The 23,568-nt window shown below is 32.3% G+C and overlaps 1 pseudogene; it reads right to left on the reverse strand.

Moving 5' to 3' along the window:
- Window positions 1-1,639: 1,639 nt before the first annotated feature.
- The window catches only part of LOC149553229 (GDT1-like protein 4), a 171,023-nt pseudogene continuing 149,094 nt past the window's right edge, over window positions 1,640-23,568 (reverse strand).

Consider the following 23,568-nt stretch of genomic DNA (forward strand, 5'->3'; position numbering starts at 1 on the left):
TCTATGTATACAATTCTCTCATTCTATACTTTTTACCATATATACATATATCTGTAGTGTGTACATATATATGTGTCTATATATGTATATATACATATATAAATATATGCACACACACACAAATATATATATATATATATATATATATACATATACATATATATATATATATATACATATATATATATATATATACATGTACATGTATATATATATATATATATATATATATATATATATATGTATATATGTATATATATATATGTATATATATATATATGTATATATATACATGTACATGTATATAGATATATACGTGTACATATATCTATATATATACATGTATCAAATATTTAAATGTCCTCTATACTTTGGTATTTGGGTAGCTTTCCAAAATTTAAGATTCTTGTAAAGAAGATATCGTAGAATATTTAAAGACAGATATTTGTAGCTTATATACATACATACATACATATATGTATATATATATATATACATACATACATACATACATATATACATACATACATACATACATACATACATATATATATATATATATATATATATATACATATATGTATGTATGTATGTATATAAGCTACAAATATCTGTCTTTAAATATTCTACGATATCTTCCTTACAAGAATCTTAAATTTTGGAAAGCTACCCAAATATCGAAGTATAGAGGACATTTAAATAATTGAGGTTGGATATTTGAAAGATGTGGTGGGTTGCACTATGTAGATATTAACCATCAAAACTTGAAAGAGTCTAAAACCAATTTTTTTTAATAACATACATTAATTTAGGCAATAATAGATATTTGATATTTCATCCTAATTTTATGTTAGAACGTTCTTTCGTTTATGCAATGTTCTTGATTAGCTCTCTTCAAAAATGTACGTGTACAATCCCACAATTTATCAAACTTTTTTCCAATTTAAAAAATAATTATTCAAGATGCAATAGTCAACCTATGTCTCACCAAATATCCTTCTCATTTTTTTACCATTTACCATTCCTAACCATCCTAACCAGCCTTATGAAAGGATAATAGTTATTTAAATAAATAAATGCCATAATAATTAAATTGCAACTATCGTTCTTGTATTTAAGGTGGTTTGTAATGATATGCATGTACATCATCAACAAAATATGCATCTGGACACCCACAGGAAACTTGGCTATAGTAAAATCTAACTCTTCTTTTTGCCTCAAAGCATTATACAAGCAACCTTCCAACCATTTTCAATCCTAACTTTACAGAAAATAACGATTTGCGAACCGAAAAGTTCAATATCCTAGAACGTGCCGATTTCTAGTGTCTATTTATCACATCTCCCATAATGCGAAGGAACTTTTTTAAATTAGTAGAAACATCCAATTAAATTCAGACACCCTAATATTGTTAACATTCTTTGCACTTCTGCGTAGTGGAGTTACGAGTATATCAGCTCAAGAGTTATTAGGATTCCATTCGTGATGTTCCCTGGTATCCTCTATGAAGCATGCGGTTTTCTAAAATGGCCCAAGCTTAAGTTTCCGTGCCGCCAAAATTTCGGATCTTGTATTGAGTGGGTCTTCGGACAAGACAAGACGGGTGAGGAGAAGGCATGATAGTGCTGCGGGTATCATGTCATGGTGGACCCGTTTCAATCCATCGCAGCCACTGTCGACGATACTTTTGCTCGTGTTTGCAGAGGAAATGTGGACCACTCAGTGAAAGTGCGGTCGATAATGCAGATCCTGTGCGAAATTCGATACTGTCGGCCACCTGTGTCTAAAAGAAAGTTGGGTTGCTAGAAACCTCTCATGATTGAAAGGTTGATTAGCAATTCTGATAAAAAAATGCTACTGATAATCATGAAAATGAAAGACATATCAAGGACATCAAAATAATAATGGGCGATTTCTGCTAATGAATGCCCGTCTGATTGCACATAGGTCGACGTGCAAAGGGCACAATGTTGCACCGATCACACAATATGCAAATAATAAAAATGATTTGTGGCTAAGGTACCAGAAGATGATAACGCCATCCATCAAGGCATTTATATCGGAGACATAAATTTGTTGATAGTGAGAAGATAATGATATACAGTAGAGTTTCTAGTGGAATCAACTTATGGCGTCCACCCGCATTAACTACCGTGCATTATCAAACATTTTGAGAATGTGCGTGCTAGAAAGTAATTGTACACATACATGTTTATACATCGAATTTGTGTCATAAATGCTGTGTAATATTGCTTTCGAGTCCCCAAAAAACCATTGATTTACTTAGGAATATGTGTCAATGTTTTGAGACATTTAATCAGAGAAGCATGACTGCCTGGTACGTAACTTAATCATATATTGTGGCAGATACTTTTTTTATGGATGCTATTAATATTCAGCCTATTTTTAAATTTGTGTTTTCTATAGTATTTGTTGATTTGGTTATCCTGAATAATCAGAATTCATATCATTTCATTTTGATTGAAGTAAAGTATGTCTCATTCAATGTATACGTGACATGCGGCCTCTTATCCTTTTGAACTTTTCTTTTTGCGCATACGTTTCGTGGGCCAGCTCCATCTGTAGTGATATGCTATATGGTTTGATCCACTATAATCTAACGTGCAAAGCCTATCCAGAAATCAGAGAGTAATATTATTTTCAATTCTTCATCATTTCCAATACATTTAGGTAGTCCACTACGTCGATGTAATCAACTATGTAGTTTGTGCGGAGGGAAAACTTGGTGAATTTTTGAAGGTTTTTCTTCGTTAAGCGTCCATATATCCATACCAACCAAAATCTTGCATCCACCTTCGTGGCCATTATGGCCTTTTTGAATGACTATGAATGGAGCTGAAAAATCATTTTATCTCTTTTGGTAGTTGAAAGATTTTGGCATAGATATGAAGAATATTTTTCACTTTTAAAATAACTGAATATAAAAAATTATTTTACAAAATTTTAGAATAATAAATAGAATAAAAATTGATGCGAGATTTCAAAACCTTATCTTAAATCAGTGTTTGAATGAAAGTTGAGTAATAAAAAATATTTTAAAAATACTATGGATAGGGACTACATAGAAAAATCATCCTTTCTAAAATGAAAACACTTTTATTATCGAGCAATGAAGATTTTATTCGATACCTTGGCCACAACCTTATGAGACAATAACAAAGGAAACGGATTTATTGAAACTCTCATATCAAAATATACCTACAAAGAAGGAATACTATTTATATTTCTAACAATCTATAAACATATTTTGAAAAGGTTGCAAACTATAAATGATTACACAACCATTAATCAAATCTATGAACTCAAAATATGACAAACCTAAACATCAAATTTTGTATTTGTCGATTCATTATATGTTTGTGCCTACACACACACATATTCTTATATGTGTCTATTATATATTATAATATATTATATGTGTGTGTGTGTGTGTGTGTGTGTGTGTGTGTGTGTGTCTGTGTGTGTGTGTGTAAAGCTCTCTCTCTCTCTCTCTCTCTCTCACACACACACACACACACACACACACACACACACACACACACACACACACACAAACACATTCATGACTTAATTTTACTACCTATTTCTTGTTATCAAAGATACTCATATTGCTTCTATCAAATATATTTAAAGAAAAAAGAGAAATTGGGAAGATCTACTTTGTGTCTCTTTGAAAAAGAGGTCTTCATCGTTTACACTTTAATGTCTTCTACAATTTAGTAAAAAATGATTTCTAATTTTATTTATTTATTTTCAATGTATGCAATTTTTTTGTAATTAGCAATAAATATAATATTTCACTTTGCATTTGACAATAACAAACAATTTCATGTCAAAATAGTATATTTACAGAACTACATTCTGAAGACTACAACAAATGCATTGATATTAAATTAATGTTAGTAATTTGATATTATACAAAACATAGATATTTCTAATTAAAAAAGGTAAAACATGACAAATATTACCACCTAAAATTTATACTTATTCTAGATTCACAAATGTTACTTATTATTCTAAAATTCTCTAAACAAACTCATTACTTAAACAATGTATGCTAATTATTTAATTTCATTTTCCTTCTAAGTTATACAAGGAGAAATTACAACATTAGTTAAAATAAGTGACAAAACATATATACCATAATATTATACAAAAATACAATGATATATACTAAAAAATTAATATATTAACTTACACAATGTTTATATGTGCATGAATATTTTATATTAATAGATTTTTTTTTTAATGCTTATTTAAATACTTTAAAATAAATAATCTTAAAATATTGAATACACGTAATCTCAAATTATGTATTGACTATTCCCTTGTACCTTATATGACTCAAGTGTTAGTTGAAAGTTATTTTTAATTGTCATGGATGTTGCTAAATTCAATTGTGACCACTTATAAGTGCTGAAATGTCATCTACCTTCTTCCCAATTATTTTCCTTTTCAACAATAACTTTTCCTAGTTTGCAAAAATGTATATTTAATTTTAAAATGATAAATAGCTAGTTAATATTAAATCAAATATTCTTTGAGTTTTATATATGATTTTTTAAAATGTTAGTTTGATATTCAAAATTGATTTAGATTTCATTTTCTTCATTATCTTAATTTTTTTTTAAAACTACTTTATTTTTACAATTTAAATATTAAATTTATATTTTTGTAATTTATTTAACCTTAAGGATAATTGTTGGATAATGTAAATTGTTTGATATTTTTTAATCACTTTTTTTCTCATATTATTATTTTTTCAATACATTTTTTTCAATGATCATTTTATTAATATATGATAATCGAATAGAAGAGGAAAAAAAAATGGAATAGCCTACAATAGAATGGTAAATTGTGAGTCTCTTATTTGGGAGGCCTTGACTTCAGATCTACTCAAAGTTAATAAATTATAATAATTTACCACAACGCATAACAATAATTAATCTTGGCTTTCGCCTCTTACTGATGGATAAAAATATAATTTGAAACATAAAGTTTCCTATCTTTTATGTTTTGTGTCTATCTAGATTTAGAAGCCATTTTTTGATCAATAGTTTCTTGTAGGCAAACTTATTTAGTGTTTGAGTTGAAGAGAAGTTATCTAATTAACACATTGTGGAAGCAATAAAGTTTTGGAGCTTTGGGTGTAGAGTTTATCTTTTGAAAGTGTTCCCCTCTAAAATTTAGAGTTATGGTTTACATTTATTTCATCATAAATACTAGCATATTTTTTTATTGTATTTTTATTTTATTTTTCTTATATTTTGTATTTCTATCTCTTAATTTCTCCCTCTTTTCCCTTCTCACTCCTCTATATCTCTTTCCATCCACATCTTTTCTTGCATACTTTATCTTTGTCTCTATATCCATCTTTGTATCTCTCACTCTTCCAAATCTATTTATATTAGCATACACTCTATTTCTTCCCCTCTTATGTTGTAAACATAATTTATCAACTTGTAGATAATATCTCCTCAATTAAAAATTATTTTTTGAATTTAATCATAAATAATATATAGATGCCTGATTCATTTCAAGCTATCAATTCTTTATTTAACTTTAAGATACATCGATATTCTATAAATAACATCATTTGATAAATATTAGAGAGATTGTTGATGTTTGATAGCTTCAGTTGGATAAACCTATGATTATATATAATTATATATGAGATATAATTACATATAAGTGTATAAAAAGAGAAAACTTAATATAATAATGGTGATATATATATATATATATATATAAAATATTTATTATTATATTAATTGTCAAATTAATGAATAGACATGTTACATGAAGCTGCATGTCTCTTCTTAGCCCTTGCTCATTATAAATAAAAGGTTATTGTCATTTGGAAGATATATATAACTAATATTAAAATGTTAATATATATTTGGATCAAATCCTCAAATTTCAACATGGATAGCTACAAACTCTTGGGATAAGAAATTTTAGTAAATTTTAGAGAAGAAAAAGTATATAATCAAAATATAGGATAATATATTGCAAACAAGAAAAGAGAAGAGATGAAATAACAATCATTCATGTTGGAAGCAATTATAAATCAATGGGATGACATACATATATATAGTAGTGATAATATGATGAGTCATAGTAAGTTGAAAGGAATGACTTTTTAGGAAATTACAACACATAACATTCTCATCAGAATATGTAAGGATGTGAGTGAATGTGTTCTTAGAGATTTCAAAATCAAAATATAAGTTCAAATATTTGGAAAAAACACTATTTGAATCTTACAAGATTCCATTAGGAGAAATATCTATTAAAATGAAATGACTATGAATAGATGTATGTCACTAAGAGTCATCAATTATTGAGAACAATCGCATGCCTGCATTGAAGGTTCTCAGATACAAGTGAGCAATGATATAGATGAAAGAAGCACCATGTAATTAAGACAAATATTGGAAATTAAAAGTCATAGTAAAAGAGGTGGGCCAACAGTGACTATTAGAAACAATTTGACACACAATTTTTTTTATAATAGTTCAATTTAAGAGTAGATAAAATTCAAGTCCAAAAATGGTAGAGATTGAATATCTCAAATGTTGACAAGTTTGTGAAGATTTAAATATAAACTAGCACTTGCACCTTTGAAGGGTGCAAGGGTTAAGCCAATAGCCATGTATATCTTTTATAATGTTCTTAAATAGTTATTATTTTGTTTCTATTTATACTTAATTTTGGTAGTTCAAGTAAAATGCTTGATAAAACATTTCCATCTTTATTAAGGGGTGCATTTTAGTGAAATAGATATAAAATATTGATACTATGCTATATTTATGGATCTCTATCTCTCTCTATTTCAACATCAATAAATTTCTTTCTAATTCAAAGTCTTTGCATTTACCTCCCTACCCCAACCTTTATATCTTGTTTACTCACACACATAGGCACTCGTTTCTCTCCCACTATCTCCATATTATCCCCCCTCTTTGTATTAAACCTCTATATATATTCTAATTTCTATGTTTATATTTGATATGTTATATATAGATATATATCTAGCTATATTTTTATTCATCTATCACTTCATATATCATTATCATTCTACTTCTTCATCTTTTCCCTCTCATATCTCCTCTTATTTTTTCTTCCTCTTCCACTCCCTTCACATGTATCTTGCTCAAACACATAGACACACACCTTCTCTAGCTCTCTCTCTCCCCCTCTCTCTTATTTTTATTTCTATCAATATTTACACCTTTCTATCTCATATTATCCCTCTTTTTCTTATAAATATTACTTGTCTCCCCCCCTTCCCCATATCTCCTTATCCAACTATAATTTTTTATATAAAATGGACAAAAAAGATTTTTGAAATTAGCCATTAAAAATTGGTTGAACCTTATCATATCTATTGCTTCCTCTCCATCTCACCCTATATATCTATATCTCCATTTCTCCTTTTTTATTGTTATATATCTCCATCTTAACCTATCCCTCCAACTCTCTTCATCTATTTTCATATATATATCTTAACTTACCCTTATATTTATTGTTTACCTCTCTTTATCTATATCTCATTTACTTTATCTATATTTCTATCTATCTATTAATAAATTGCCTCACATGTCTTTCTTATTCTATCTCTTCATCTCCCCCTCCTCTCCTTTCTTCCTATTTATCTCACTCTCAGTTCTCCCCTCCTGTGATTTTCCTCTCCCTCACTCCATTACTTCTTCTTTGTCTATCTTTCATAACTATCCCTCACTTTTTTATTGGATTATAGTCCATCTATCTACCCATTCTCTCACTTAATGAGTCTTTTCTCATATAGGGTCCTCATTTGACCACCCTAAATGAATCATGCATACTTTTTCAAGCTAGGGCCCAAGAGATTCCAAAGAAAATAGTTCTATAAGAGAACAATTGGAGGTAATACATAGAAAAACATGAAAAAAAATTCCAGAATTTATCTAGAGTCATGCAACTATTCATGTTTTATTTTTAGATTATGGTGGAACTCCTTATATACGCATCCCCATATATTTTTGCCTATATGATTCAAGCATCCTTTGTCAATCTAGGGCCTAGTGGGTTGTAAAGCTAGTAGTTCCTAATATAATGAATAGTTAGAGGAAATATTCATATAACTAATGTCTAAGAGTATCATTAACTTCATCTATAGTACATAAGAAATATTAGTGTTAAACCTAGCCTTAAGTAATTTCACAAAATTGTTAACAAAAAAATTATGAGTAAGAGATACAAAGAAGAAAAAGTTGGAATTTAAATGGATTTGTTTCATTTAAATAAATGATTTCATAAGATTGTGATCCTACTATATTTCTAAATATACTTCCTATATAATGAAGTTGTACAAGTTCTTCTAACAATATTGAGTCTATGAAGTTGTACATTGACATTACTTGATCTTACATTTGTAAGAAATATAAGTTTACACACACTACCATTTGATTAAGATCTTTATAGTTTTTTTTTTTTTCATATTAGATAGAGCATTCAAAGAATTATTTCCCTCATACAAATATGACTATTATTTCATCAAGCAAAAATAAAAATTTTAAGTATAAATTTTTTAATATTCTAATTATCTTTTTAAAAAAATGATAGAAAATAAAATTAATTAGAAATTTCTATGAATTAGATCCACTCATAATCAATAGTTTTTATCTCAACACTTCTCACTAATTCTATACTTAAAATTGATCACACTAATTATGTATTGTATTTTGACATTGACCATTTACCCTAATAGAACCAATGTACATTTATAAAAAATAAAATCAATTCACACTTCAAATCCTCCATTATATATCTTTCCTCGCAACTACTATATTTAATCTCTTACTTTGTAAAACACTCACCCCATCTAACAAATCGTTGTACTTAAAAGGCACCTCAAATATGGAAAGTGAGTAGGAATTATGTAAAATTATAATTTCCTAAACTAAAAGTTCATCCAAAAGGACCATTTTCCATTCAATATACAAACATTTTGAAATGGAAAATTGCCATTAAAACAAGCATGGACATTTATTTAATCACTTGCAAATAGTATTGGTTTTACTATAGGGCATTGTAAAGTAGAATCACATGTGGAGATAGGTAGTATCATTACTAGGCTGAATATGTCATCCATAGTCTTTCTAAATATAAAAATATATAACTAAAATCTGATGTCCTTATGGAATGGAATGCAAAGCATTATCTTATCAATCATTTAGGGTTGTACGATTCAACAAAAATAAATTAAAAGTCCCACTTTTGGATAGTAAGGAAACACACCAGCGATTGCCAACATAAGGCACAATTTGGACTTTGACCTTCAACCCCTATCATACATGTGCATTCTCAACTTGTGTGACATCCCCCATTTCCATGTTGTTTTCCAGTATTGGAGAAACCAACAACTCAAACTTTTCTACCATTTTCTATTTCCTCAGCATCCAACAATGTTAGAAACTTAGAAACAATACAAGCCTCCTATGGAAAAATCTTATAGGCTTAATTAGTGGAAATGAAGATTCACAGGAACTGCTAAATAATAAAATTGCAAATAAAATTAAAGAGATAGAGTCTATTACAATTGATGTTGAGGAAACCACAAATAGTTCAAACAAAAAATTGGCAACAATATTGAGGGCCCACATTATTGAGAGAATACTTCAACACAATATTTCCAAAAATCTTATCTTATTTTGAGTACCATATGGTGATGCAACTTATATCATTGGAGAAAAAAAAATGATGCCAGTGTAGTAAGTGAGATAGACGGTGGCTTATACAAGGAACTTGTAGGATTGAAAGAACAACAACAACACAATAAAAAATAATATTGAGAACAAGAGAGGCTCTATTTTACCATAGAGAAAAACTAATATTCTATTCCAACAACAATTGTTGTTCAACCAATACATTTATTCAAGAAGGAAATTGTTAAAACTACTCCCTAACACATAGATCAAAATATAGATTTGGAGTCCTATATAGTAGTTTTAGCATGATTGCATGCCTTGGTAAACAAAAAATTGAGGAATTTAAAAGAATACTAACAAGCTAGGAAAGAAAATAATTGTTATAACCATGCATTCTAACAATTATGCATGAAAGTTTGAAATTTAATTTCTATGAACAGAGTAGTGGAACTGGAGTTTTCTCTTTGAGAAGACTTTGATCATAGCATTAGATATCTTCTACATACTCTCCCTTGATGCTGAGAGGACTTACTATCTGATTTCTAAGGGCCACAAATTGATCTTTTGCAACTGCTTTTGTGAAGATGTTTGCAATTTGCTCCTTTGTGTTGATGTACTTCAACTCAAGTACTTTATTTTGTACCAAATCTCTAATGAAATGTTTTTATAAATCAAAATGTTTTGTTCTACTGTGATGAATTAGATTCTTGGCCAATTTAATGGCACTTATATTGTCACAAAAGATTATTGTAGGTTGAACCTATATCTTTCCAATTTCTTCAAGAAGCTTTCTGAGTCATAAAGCTTGTGTGCTAGTTGAAGTAATCACAACATATTCCACTTCTATAGAAGAGAGAGAAATCATACTTTTCTTCTTTCAACTCCATGTGATTAAACTGGAAGCCAAAGAAAAATAATTATCAAATGTAGAATTTTGGTCATCCAAACTACCTCCCCGATCTAAATCACTAAAGACAACAAGTTCAAACTTTTTAGAAGAATAGTGAATTCCAAATCCTACTATGTTTTTCACATACCTTAAATTCTCTTGGCTACCTTCATATGTTCCTTTGATGCATTTGTCATATACCTTGAAACTAATGAAATTGAATAAGAAATAATAGACCTTGTGCCAGTTAAAAACATCAAACTTCCACCAATGCTTGTGTATGATGTCTCATCAAGAATTTCAGCACCATCATCTTTACACAATACAACTCCATGAACAATTGAAGTGGAAAGAGGTTTACAATCAGCTAGATCAAACTTCTTCAACATATTTTTTACATGATTTTGTTGACAAATAAAAAACTTATCTTTACCTTGATAAACTTGCATGCCAAGAAAATATGTCATGAGACCTAAATATTTCATCTCAAATTCATTCATCATAGCACCTTTCAATTGATCTTTCATCTTTGAACTACTACCCATTTATGACAAATCATCAACATGTCAACTCACAATGAGAATATCATTGCCTTCTTGTTTGTAGTAAACGGTAGGTTCACTCTTACTTCTTTAGAATCCATTCTATTGAAAATATCCATCGATTCTTACATACCATGCATTTGGTGCTTTCTTGAGGCCATACAAAGCCTTCTTCAACTTGTAGACATGATCTTATTCACCTTGAGTCTCAAAACCTTGTGGCTGTCCTACATATAGCTCTTCTCCTAAGTACCCATTTAAGAAGGCACTTTTCACATCCATTTCTTTTGAGATGCAAGAGAGATTAGCATCCTAATAGTTTCTTGTCTTGTTACTAGTGCAAAAGTTTCTTCATAATCAATGCCATACCTTTGAGTGGAACCTTTAGCAACCAATCTTTCCCATCACTATTATACTTGGTCTTGTAGACAGATTTTTTGTCAATCTTCTTCTTCTTATGTGGAAGATCTACAAGCACCTATGTCACATTCCTATGAGTGGAATCTATCTCTTCATTCATTGTTTGCATCCAAACCTCATTAGCACATGCATCTTTAAAATATGATGGCTCAAAATTAGCTTTAGCAAGTAATGCAAAATTTACTATCTCACCTATTGGATCTTCTTCATGCACTTGATTTTGACACCTCTCATAGATATTAGTTAATCTTCTTACCTTTCTTGGAGAACTTGAGGATGCACTTGCTCTTGAAATTTCTGATGGGTTACTTGGTGGGCTTGGTGATCTTCAAATAGATCCATTAGATGGCTGCTTATTATTATTATCAATAATAATATCATCATCCAAAACTGATTTTGGTTTTTTAGCATGGCTTTTTTGATGACCATAAACTCCCCCTTCATCAAAAAGCACATCTCTTGAAACAAAAATATTATTAGTAATAGGATTAAATAATCTATAAGCCTTGCTTTCTTCACTATAACCTACAAAAATGCATGATTCACTTGTATCATCTAACTTGTGCCTATTCTGATCAGTAGGAAAACAACCAAAAACTTTAAAATGATTTGCATTAGGTTTTTTCTCATACCATGCTTCATATATAGTGATCTTGCCTAGTACACTTGTAGGACTCCTATTGAGAATATATACAACTGTAGTAACTAAATCAATCCAATGAGAATTGTTTAAACCCTAGGTTTCTAACATGTTCCTTACCATTTCTACCATAGTACAGTTCTTCCTTTTAGCCACTCCATTCTATTGGCGTGTGTATGTAGTTGTGAGTTTTCTTTTGATCCCATTCATCTCACAAAAATTTTGAAAATATTTTGAGCGAAAATTTCCTCCATGTTTTGTTCTCAAACATCTAATTATGTTTCCTTTCTTATTCTGTCCACGAGCTTTAAACCTCTTGTATGTATCAAAGGATTCATCCTTAGTCTTCAAAAAAAATACCCAAAACATGTGTGAGTAATCATTAATAAAAGTAATGAATTACAATGAGTTACCCAAGCTTTGTGTTTGCATTGGACCACATATATATTATTGAATAAGTTGGAATGGGTGTTGGGCCCTCCATGCATTGCCTTTTGGAAATGATTCCCTTGCACGCTTCCCTTTTGCACACCCTTCAATTTTTTTTTTATGCTCTTCAACCTTAGGAAATCCAAGAACCAATGCATTTGATGTTAGATTCTTCAAACTATTGAAATTCAAATGGCCATACCTGAGATGCCACAACCAAATTTTATCCTCATAAGCCATAGTGACAAGTTGATTCTCATTTTTACCAAACATCAAAGGAAACATCCTATTCTTTGTCATAGGAACAATTGTAATCACTTTATTTCTCAAATTCTTATCATAAATAGTACATTTCATGTTCTCAAATACTACTTTATAATTCTTCTTATATAGGTACCCAACACTTAATAAATTATGCTTCAATTTGGGAGTATAATAAATATCTTGAAGACTTTTGTAGCCTCCTTTTTTTGGACATTCATGACTCCTTTGGCCGCAACATTCACTATATTGTTATTACCAAGAGTAATATTAGATCTATAAATGTTGTCAAGCTTTGAAAATATTTTCTTGTTACTAGACATATGGTTAGAGCATCTAGAATAAAAATACCAAACATCATTCACATTACTTTCACATTTCCCATAACATAAAAATAAAATACTTAAGGAAGGATTCTCATCTTGTTGAGCATAATTTGTATTATTGTTACCTGATTTCAATCTACACACTCTCTCTCAAAAAATCCATACTTATTGTAATGATAGCATTGGATGTTCCTTTTATCAAATCTACCTCTACCTCTTCCTCCTTGAGCACCTCCTCTTCCTTTGGATCCTCTTGAATAATTCTAATTTTTACCCCTTCTTGAGCCTTTGTTTTTGTTATTGCTATTGATAGCACCATCATTCTTTGAAATTTGCAATTGGGAAGCAAAAGCCTTCTCATTAACACTGGTAAACATGTCTCATATTCTATCCTCATGTGATATGAGATATTGAACTAACTCATCATACTCCATGGTAGCTAAAGTTTTTTCTTTCTTTGAGAAAAATTGCTATAGTATTTCATCTTGGGGTTAGAGATCTTAATACCTTTTGTATTACATGTTCTTGACTCATAGGATCACCCAAAGTGGCCATTTTATGAGTCACATCTTTGACTCTCACATAGAAATCTCCCACATTCTCTATTTTCTTCATCTTCAAGATTTTGTATTCTCTTTTCAAGGTTTATAGCTTCACAACTTTGATTTGATCATTTCCATGGTAAGCATCCTTTAGAATCTTCTAGGCCTCTTTTCCTATCTGTGCATCAACAATTCGGGGAAACAAGCTCTTCTCAAGAGCCATCTGAATGTGAAACAATGCCATTTTTTCTTCTTCTTAGCTTCTTTCTTCAATCTCCTATCATTAGGTTGGAGAGTATTCCAATCTACAGGCTCTTCATATATTGGTTCAATGATCTCCCAATAATCGTTCCCAATAAAAAATATCTTCATCTTGATTGACCAATATTGATAATCAACTCCATCAAACTTCAAGATTTGTAAATTGTTTTCCATGCTACTATCTTCCAAACACCTTGTGATCTAATACAAAAAAATTAGAAATTTAAGAGACTACTAACAAACTAGAAAAGAATGTCAATAACCATGAATTCTAACAACTATTCATGAAATTTTTTAATTTAATTGTTATGAATAGAGTGGTGGAACTGGAGTTTTCTCTTTAAGAAGACTTTGATTGCAACATTAGAAATCTTCTATAGAACTGATAGGATGTCCATTGTCAAGACTTGGCTAAATCTATTACTATTATGACATATTGTTCACATTTTCATGAATCAACTCCTTGGCATATGAAATACTCTCGATTATTTAAGACAAGTTTTTTTTTTCTCATTTAAATAATTCAAAAATATTGTAGATGATGATCATAACTATACTTCTTCATTAAAGAGATGGTATTGAATTTTTAAATTAAAGGAAATATTAGAAATTGGTTAAAATTTGGCTAAGATTTCATACTTTATCCAATCATTCATAGTCTACATTATGAAGAGAATTTGACTAAGAGTGCTTCACCTGACTATAAAAATCTACCCATCACATCACAAATTTATTGTCTTAGTGCAATGACACTATCTTTCCCTTGTTTTAATCTCTATTTGTTCAATGTGCATTGGGGTGCATATTGTCGAGTTACAAATACCTCAATACTATTGATCTTGTATAGATTGCATGCATCTTAGTTGTGGCAAGCAAGAGATTGATGTCATATTTTTATCAAGAAGCCCAATAAGGAGTCCCAACATCCATGGAGAAAATTCATATCAAGAAGATGATTCTCAAGGTTTTCTCTATCAAAGTCATTATTTTCAATGTTGAAATTTACAAGTGGGAATATTTACTTTTGAGAGTGGGGGGGGGCAGGGGGGGTGAATCAAAAGTAACAAACTATAACCTCTAAAATTTTTAACTAAGATCAATCACATGCATGTAACATATCTAATTAATATGCAAGTAAAGACATGCATGAAAATATATAACACAAGATTTGGTCACCTAGAAACCCTCCAAAATGAGAAGGTAAAACTAGGGTGGGGATGACACCCACAACTTATCACTGCAGCAATATGTAACTGGTTAAGGTTACAAAGTTTGACTACCATAAATCTCTGCCCTATGAATGGCCTACCCTATTAAAGACTTTACACCCTATTAAAAGTGACCTATCTAAAGGATTTACAAACATTCACTTGGAATGTCACCCTGTTAAAGGATTTGCAACCTTGTTAAGGATTTACAATATGGCTATTAAACCAACCTATTATCATAGGATTTTCATTCTCCTAATACAATGGCTAGAAAGTATTATAGAATTTATTAACCTGATGACTTACAATCTTCAATTGTTGATTCCAGATCCTTTTTTTGTTCAATCTGATCTGATCCTTCCTGATCATATATAACTTTGTTTGTAGTGTTGATGCTTTGCTCTTATCAACTTGATTCTGCAGTTTTGTTCTTCCTCTAAGTCTTTACACCCCTTTTACTTCCTTCAAAACTTTGCTAGCATTCTCTCATGCATTCCCACATGACCTCTTACACTTACACACTTGAATTATGGGATTTTCATCTCCTTATAAAGGTTCTTGAGACTTAGGGTTAGGTATGAATTTACAATCAAGATTCATCCATCTTTCCCACTCAATTCTTTCCAATTTTTCTGATTGGTTGCATGCTGGCTCCATTTTTCTAATTGGTTGCATGCTGATTGCATAATAGATTTGATATTATCTTTTAGATTCTTCTAGATTCATCTTGAGTCAGCTCAAAGATGGTTTAGATCTGAGTTTGTGAATGCACAAACTCTTATGTTGATTCTATGTTACCCAGCACTTACCAAATTCTAATGCTCAACACATAGGAATTTTGTCTTGCTCAATTCCTATAGTTTACTATGCCTTGCTCGACATCTATTGTCACTTGGCACTTGAAACTTGCTCAACACTTGAATGATTTGGCACCTATTGAATTTTTGACTCAACACATATTATAGCTCGACATCTATATTATACTCGATTGCAACCTTAGAATTTTCTTAAGTGTGTTGATACTCAATTGTCAAAACCATTCTGAGACCAACAATCTCCCCTTTGACATGAGTGTCAAAAAAACTTAACTAATCATTATGAATCTGATTTCTATGAGTACAATATTCCTCTTGTTTGGCATATGTACAAAACTTCAAAAACTTGTTCAAAACTTTGTAGAAGACTATATACCTCAAAAATTGTAACTCCCCCTAAGCTAATGTGCCATTTTTGTATCCAAAACTCCTTATGTTGAATTTTTCTCATGCTGATTATTCTGATACTCTTTATCTTTTCCTTGTCATTTCTTCCTTGTTTTTCCTATTTCTTTCTAGTTTGTTTCTACTTGCTCTATTTTTACTCCCCCTTTTACATGTCTTCCCTTGCAATTTTTGTATCCTTTTGGCTTTATCTCCTTATCTCTCCTCAAAACTCAAAATTTTATTTTCTCCCCCATTTTGGGTATCTTCCCCTTTTGGGTCTCCTTTATTATCTCCCTTAAAATGTATTATCTTTATAATGTATTATCTCCCCCAATTTGTTATATCTCCCCCTTTTTTGATACTTATGTCTAAGCGTTCTATGCATTAATTGAATACTCAGCCAAAAAAGATTTATTTACCTTCATAATGATCTTCAAGGCAGCATCATAATTGTCTAATGCAACTTCTAGTGCTTTAAGCTAGATGGTTATCTCTATTGCAAGGCGTACTATGCCTTCTAACGTAGAAAGATTGGGATCTTTCTTCAAGACATTTTTTGCATAGGCCATTTCTTTGTGAAAAACTTCCATGTGAGGGGTTATGGAAAACTAGATTTGGATTAGCTTGGCCTTGGTGTTTGCCTCATCTGCTATGAGTACAGCTAATTCCTTTTGTGTGTGAAGTGTTGCAACAAAATGCTTCTCACTTTGAGCTAGATCCTTTGGTAGATGCATGCTAGATACTTTAAGGTTTCTTTCCAAACTCAATATCCTCTAGCTTGTCTCTTGTGTGAAGCATGAGGAATAACATAGTTTGGAGTATAGTGAGAATATATTCCCAAGTACTTCTTTTACCTTCGCAACCTTTTAGTTAGTTCCACCTAAGAAAGTGTGATTTCACCATATATTTTCTCATTTACCTTTATCTGGAATTTCTTTTCAGACCATTCAAGAAATTTGGCATTGGTGTCGAGGTCTTCATTCCATACCTTGTCCACTATGTTAATTAATTGCTCCATTATGAGCTTTGTCTCATCAGGTACTTGCAAGCTGAATGCATCAAGAAAGATGTCTTTGATTTCAATCAATGCTTGCATTTTCTTATAGTCATTCATGAGTATCTCTTTCATTTTCTTCCTCTCAAGTGCCTCTTGCGCTTCATTTATCTAATCTATGCTCATATTGTCATAGTCATATTTTGGAATGACTATCTCTTCATCAAGTGTAGGGTCTCCATAGTGAAGTACCCTTGCTACCTTGGTAGAGCTCAAACTTGGTACTGATATTTGTAGTGGTACTACATCAGTGCTCATCTTTTGAGGAATTGTAGGAGTCCCTGTTGTAGGAAAATTAACCAATTTTTGTATTGTCTCTTGTTCTTTCTCCTTAGGGGTCTTCTCCTCTTCTTTGTCCTCTTCAGTTCTAACTTGATCAATTATAGTTATCTAAGGAGGTACACTTTGACTTTGTGTTGTAGGAATAGAGAGATATCCTTCTCTCCTATTTGCTCCTTTGCTTAACCCTTAGTAGTTGAAGTTACTATGACTATGGAATCAGCCATAGAAGATGCATCTTGTGCTACTTGCGCTTGTGGTTTTCCACTTTTAGTTTTTGGAGTTTGTGAAGGTGGTTCTTGTGGATTCACCTTCTCATTTTTTATTTCAGCTACCACCTTTTTTAGTTCCTCTACACTCACCAAGATTGGATTGGTACACAATTGTCCTTGCAAAGTGGTTTGGTGAAGGATCTTTCTAAGATCCTCTATAGTCAGTGGGTTGATGTTTTGAGTAGAGGTGTTAGGAATATCATTTACAATTATTGTCTCTATAGGTGTGGGTGTTGCATGTGAAGGGCTAGGTGGTGGCATTTGTGTGTCTTGCACACTTTGTTCCTACTGTTGCTCCTTAGCTATTGCCATATCATCCTTTTGTATTTCCTTCTCCACTGTAAATTCTTCCTTCTCTTTCTCTTCTTCTTCCTCCTTTTCATTTTCCTCTTCTTCCTCATCATTATTCCTTCCCTCAAAGGGATCTTCTTTTCCTTCCTTAACTATCTAAAGGCCATAAATTACTTTCCACATAAGAGTGAACTTCTTCACAACATCTTCAATTTTATTTTGCAAAATATTGAATGCTCTATATTTGGGTGCAAATTTGCTCCCATGTTTCTTACTTGCCTTGCTTATTTGACATTTTGTGAGGTTAGGCATCACACAAGCCAATGTTGACTCTCTTATTTCCTTTTCCATATTTAGGAAATAATACCATTTATATTCTACAATTTTAGATAGCTCCTTAGGCATAGTATTATCCAATTCAAGTGGAGTATTCTTGAACTTGGCCATCATAGTGTAGATTGATTCTTCCACTATGTTTTGCTCCTCTCTACTTAATTTATTAAAGTCAATACTTTTCAATCTAGAAAAGTCTACATTATCTCTTATATTATCATATATATTCTCTAGATCACACTTATTGTTGTGATTTACCACTCTAAATTGTTCATTGTCATCTAACTCTATCCTCTCTTCATCTAACTCTAGAGGTGCCACATATTCTCTCCTCTTTTTCTTTGCTGGTCCTCCTTGCTCTGTGACTTTCTTCTTTTCTTATTCTTTGGCCACCTTTGTTGTAGCCCTTGTATCTACCCTTGTGGTAGGTTTTGTTGGGCTTGGCTTTGCTCTCTTCTTGCCTTTAGGCTATGTAGTAGGTTGTTTCTTGTTGGCATTATGATACATTTTTGTCATTAGTTACAACACTTATTGGATTCTGAATGCTTACCGAGCTCTCACCGGAAGCCAAGCTTTACCTAGTTCTCAGTGTTTACCGAGTAATCAAGGTGAACAAAGAAGTTAGTGTTTACCAAGTAATCAAGGTGAACAAAGAAGTTAGTGTTTACCGAGTGATCAAGGTGAACAAAGCAGCCAGTGTTTACCGAGTGTTCAAGGTAAAGAAAGGAATCAGTTTTGACTGAGTGAAGATGTACTAAGATGTAACCGAGAACTTCATGATAATCGAGCTCCTGAGGTTATTAAGGAAATTAATTTTTATCGAGCTCAGACGGATATCAAGGAAACTAACTATCACCGAGTCACAAGGTTCTATCAAGTGTTTCCTTTGATCACCGAGCTACAGTTTAGATAGAAGTATTCACCGAGTGACATCTCTTCTACCGAGTCTCCAGTGGTTACCGAGTTCAAAACTACTCGAAGTGTTTAGTATGAACCGTGCCCTCACTTCTACCGAGTGCATGATGATGCCGAGTAACACAGTGGACGCCGAGTATCAGAAGGACATCGAGTTAGTTCAGTGAACTCGAGTTTTTACCTTGGGCCGACTTTGTATAGAGATTTGCACTTGTTGTTTTGGCCGAACTTGCATGCATTGTTTATTTGGATGGTATATATATGTAATGTATTGTATCATTCAGATGTAAGAAAGTAATAAATGAGATGAAAAGAAATTGCAATGGCAATAGAAATTGTAATTAATGAAACTGCGAAAGTGTGAAAGAAATACATGCGTGCGAAAGTATGTGTGTTGAGTTGTGAAGGTATTCAGCAAGGTTGAATTTTGGAGCAAAAAAGTTTTATCTATCACATCAAGGTGAATCAGAGCATAGCGGATCTTATCAACAATCAGTTGTAAACAGATCCACTATTTCATTCTAACAGGTGAATCAGTTTTTGTAAATCCTTTAACAACGTAGACTTAACAGTCTTTTGTAAATCTCCTAACAGAGTGCATACTTTATTGTATGTTTGGAAATCCTCTAACAAGGTGGATCTAGCAATCCTTTGTGCTCCTAATAGGGCAGATCACCAGAAGTGGTCATTGTAAGCCTTAACCGGCCAACTTCATACTGCAGTAACGAAGCTTGTGGGTTTCATCCCCACCCCAGTTTTACTTTCTATTTGGAAGGTTTTTGGGTCACCAAATCTGTACGTTCAAGTGTTGCAAATGATTTTGTTTCATGCTTACAGTAGGTTACTTGGATGAATGATGAATATATCATTATGCAATTTTATTGTTGAAATTTTAGAAGTTACTGATTCACCCCTCCCCTCTCAGTAACTTGTCATATCTTGAATATTTCCAACAATTGGTATCAGAGCTTTAAGGTTCTCAAGATAAAAGTTTCACAGCTTGAGCAAAGATCAAAGACAATGGAGATATTCAGACTTGACAAAACTATTGAGAATGAAAAGCTAGATCTGAAAATGGCCATGGCTCAACTCAATGAAGCAAAAGAGCATCTTTCAAAATCCTTGAAAAGAAGAAAAGAACTTGCAAAGCAAATGAATGACCATCAGTATGTTGAAGAAAAGATTGAAGATCTCTCACCATCAAATAGTTCAGATGAAGCTGACAAAGCAATCAAAGAACTTTTAGAAAAGAATGGATCTCTGCAGGAAGAAGTAAGAAAGCTCAAAAGGGAACAAGGAATCCAGTCCATCAGGCTATGCAAAATCTTGGAGCAAAGGAACAAGGCAGCCGAAGACTTAGAGGTAAGGAATAATCAATCCTCTCAGCTTGAAAATCTTTAACTCAATTATCTAATGAAAATGAAGAAATTATGAATCTAAGATCTGAGAATGAGAATTTGAGAAATGACTTAATTACTGAAAGATAAATCAATGCAAGCTTACAAAGTGATCTAATCTCTGAAAAACAAGTCAATGAGAGAATGGTAAAATCTCAAAAGGACATGGATCAATTAAATCTGCAAAATGGTAAAGCAGGCCTTGGATACAAAGAAGAAGGTGAATCCTCCAAACAGGGTACTCAAAAGAATCAAAAACCTACTTGCAGCCACTGTGGTAAGTTAGGTCATACATCTAACGGATGTTGGAGCAATGGAAAAGGCAAATTTAATAGAAAGTGCTACAATTGCAATCAGCATGGACACAAAGCCAATGAATGCAAAAAGAAACCGAAATTTGAAGGTAAATGTCACAAATGCCAAAAGCAAGGTCATAAGGCATCACAATGCAAATCCAAATCATTTAATCCAGCTGAACAACTTGTCAAAGCAATATTTGGTTGGGACTACAACACTTGGTGCAGATGTCAAATTTGTGGAGAATATGGTCATACTGGCATAAACTATGCAAGGCATCACCTAAGAAAAAGGGATACCACTGTAAGATGTTATACATGTACAGAACTTGGTCATATATCTAAAAACTGCATGAACATAAAGAAAGTCGAGGATGAGAAGAAAATCAAAGTAGACAATATTTGGAAGCAAATGAAGCAGCAATGGATTCCAAAGTCTACCGAGCCAGATAATTCAAGTAATGGAATGGTCACTCAAGAAGTGAGTGACTCTCCCATTTCCAATTAAGACTCATCAGGATAAGACCAGGACTGTATCTACAAAGCAATATCCTAAGCAGTCCTAGAATGAAAATATGATCAAATCAGTATTTCAGATACATCAGGATCATGGTCGGTACATGACCTTACTGAGCTTAGTCGGGTGCAATAAGGCCTCTTTCACCAAGTTGCACTTACCGAGCATGGTTGGTTCTTCTCTTACCGAGTTAAGGGCGGTTTAACCTATTTTCTTTTGGTCACCAAGTTGCGAAGTTTAAGCCGAGCTAGTGGATGACAGTCTATCGATCACAGCTACCTCCGTACTAAACATTAATGGAAAATTTTTCATCAAAAGGGCAGATTTCAACCTCATTTTTCACCGCAAATTTGAGATTTACAAAAAGAGGGCTTTCAAGCGAGTTCAAGTGAGTTGAAGAGATTTTCCAGCGAAGTATTCTTACGAAATCTTTTCACTCACCAAGTAGCAATGGCTTTCGCAAGCACCAACAGCAGCAAGGCGAAGAAAGGATCCGAAATGCTTGTGAAGGGAACAGAATGGACGGCACCGACGTTCAACCTTGTTCCTGCCATCGCTGAATCACTCGACCTGCATGGAGCTCAATCACAGATCCCTCCAAAGGTACTTCTAATCAATGATATTCATACTCATTTCAAGTGTACTATGCAAGAAATAGGGACACTAGATATGGATAGCACCCTAGCCGAGTTATGCATGGATGGAACCCTAAAACTTGAGTTCAAACATTTGGAAACCAAAGGCTTAACCCATATCCCGCATCTGCCAAGAAGTTTCCAAGTGAAATGGGTGAGGTATATCTTGAGCCGAGTGCATAATGGTCAGTTGTGGTTGGAACAACCAGTTTTGATAACCAAGAAGATGATTCACAAAATCATGGGTCTTCCGATGCTCAGCAAAGCCAAAACCACCAAAACCCTAGGACAGGATGAGTTACAGAGGAAAACCCAAGCTGAATGGGATGGCAGAGGTTTAAAGCTCAATAATGTTTCAGATATAGAACTGAAATTTGGTATTTATGTTATTGCATACAAACTGTATAATTCCAGCAGGTTGAATAGTGTACCTTGCGAGGTTGTAGATTTGGCATATAAAATTGTAAAGAAAAATATGGAGTTTGACCTAGCTGATGTGCTATTAAAACAATTCAATAAAAACATGGAAAGCATAAGGACTGCAAAGACAAACCCTTGTAAATTTGGTTCTTTGCTAGTTTGTTTATTTTTCTATGTACAAAAATTCTTTCCATCTAAGGGTGCAGTTGTATGGAGGAAAGATACTCCAATTTTGTATCAAATAAATGAATTCATAGTAGAAATGGGTATGAATTTTGACAAAGTAATGGATAATTATTTTGAAGATTTCAAGGAAAGGATGAACAACAGATTCAGAATACCTCCAAAACTTGTTGAAGAGTATAAGGATGATGTCTGTTTCATGGTTGACTATGACAAGGTATACATACAAGCAGTTAGACCCCGAGTTGCATGGGTGAAACCTCTTCCATATGAGGTAAATATTGATGAAACAAGGGATATCATTGAAGCACTGGTAAATGAGCCAGTAGACCCAAGGCAACGAATTTTTGGTACTTATGATGAAGCAAAGGCCAGAATTGAACTGGAAATCAAAATTCCACAGGCCATCAGCAAAGGTAAGAGGAAAGTGGCCAAACTGAAAACTGAAATGAGTCCTCTTATGGTCACCGATGGAAAAGGTGAAGATAAAGAAAGTAAAGAAGAAGAAGAAGGAGAAAAAGAATCAGAAAAAGAGCAATCGGC

The sequence above is a fragment of the Cupressus sempervirens genome, chromosome 6, assembly GCF_028749045.1.
Source record: "Cupressus sempervirens isolate cs-2001-9-10 chromosome 6, ASM2874904v1, whole genome shotgun sequence".
In the NCBI taxonomy this organism is placed as follows: Eukaryota; Viridiplantae; Streptophyta; class Pinopsida; order Cupressales; family Cupressaceae; genus Cupressus; species Cupressus sempervirens.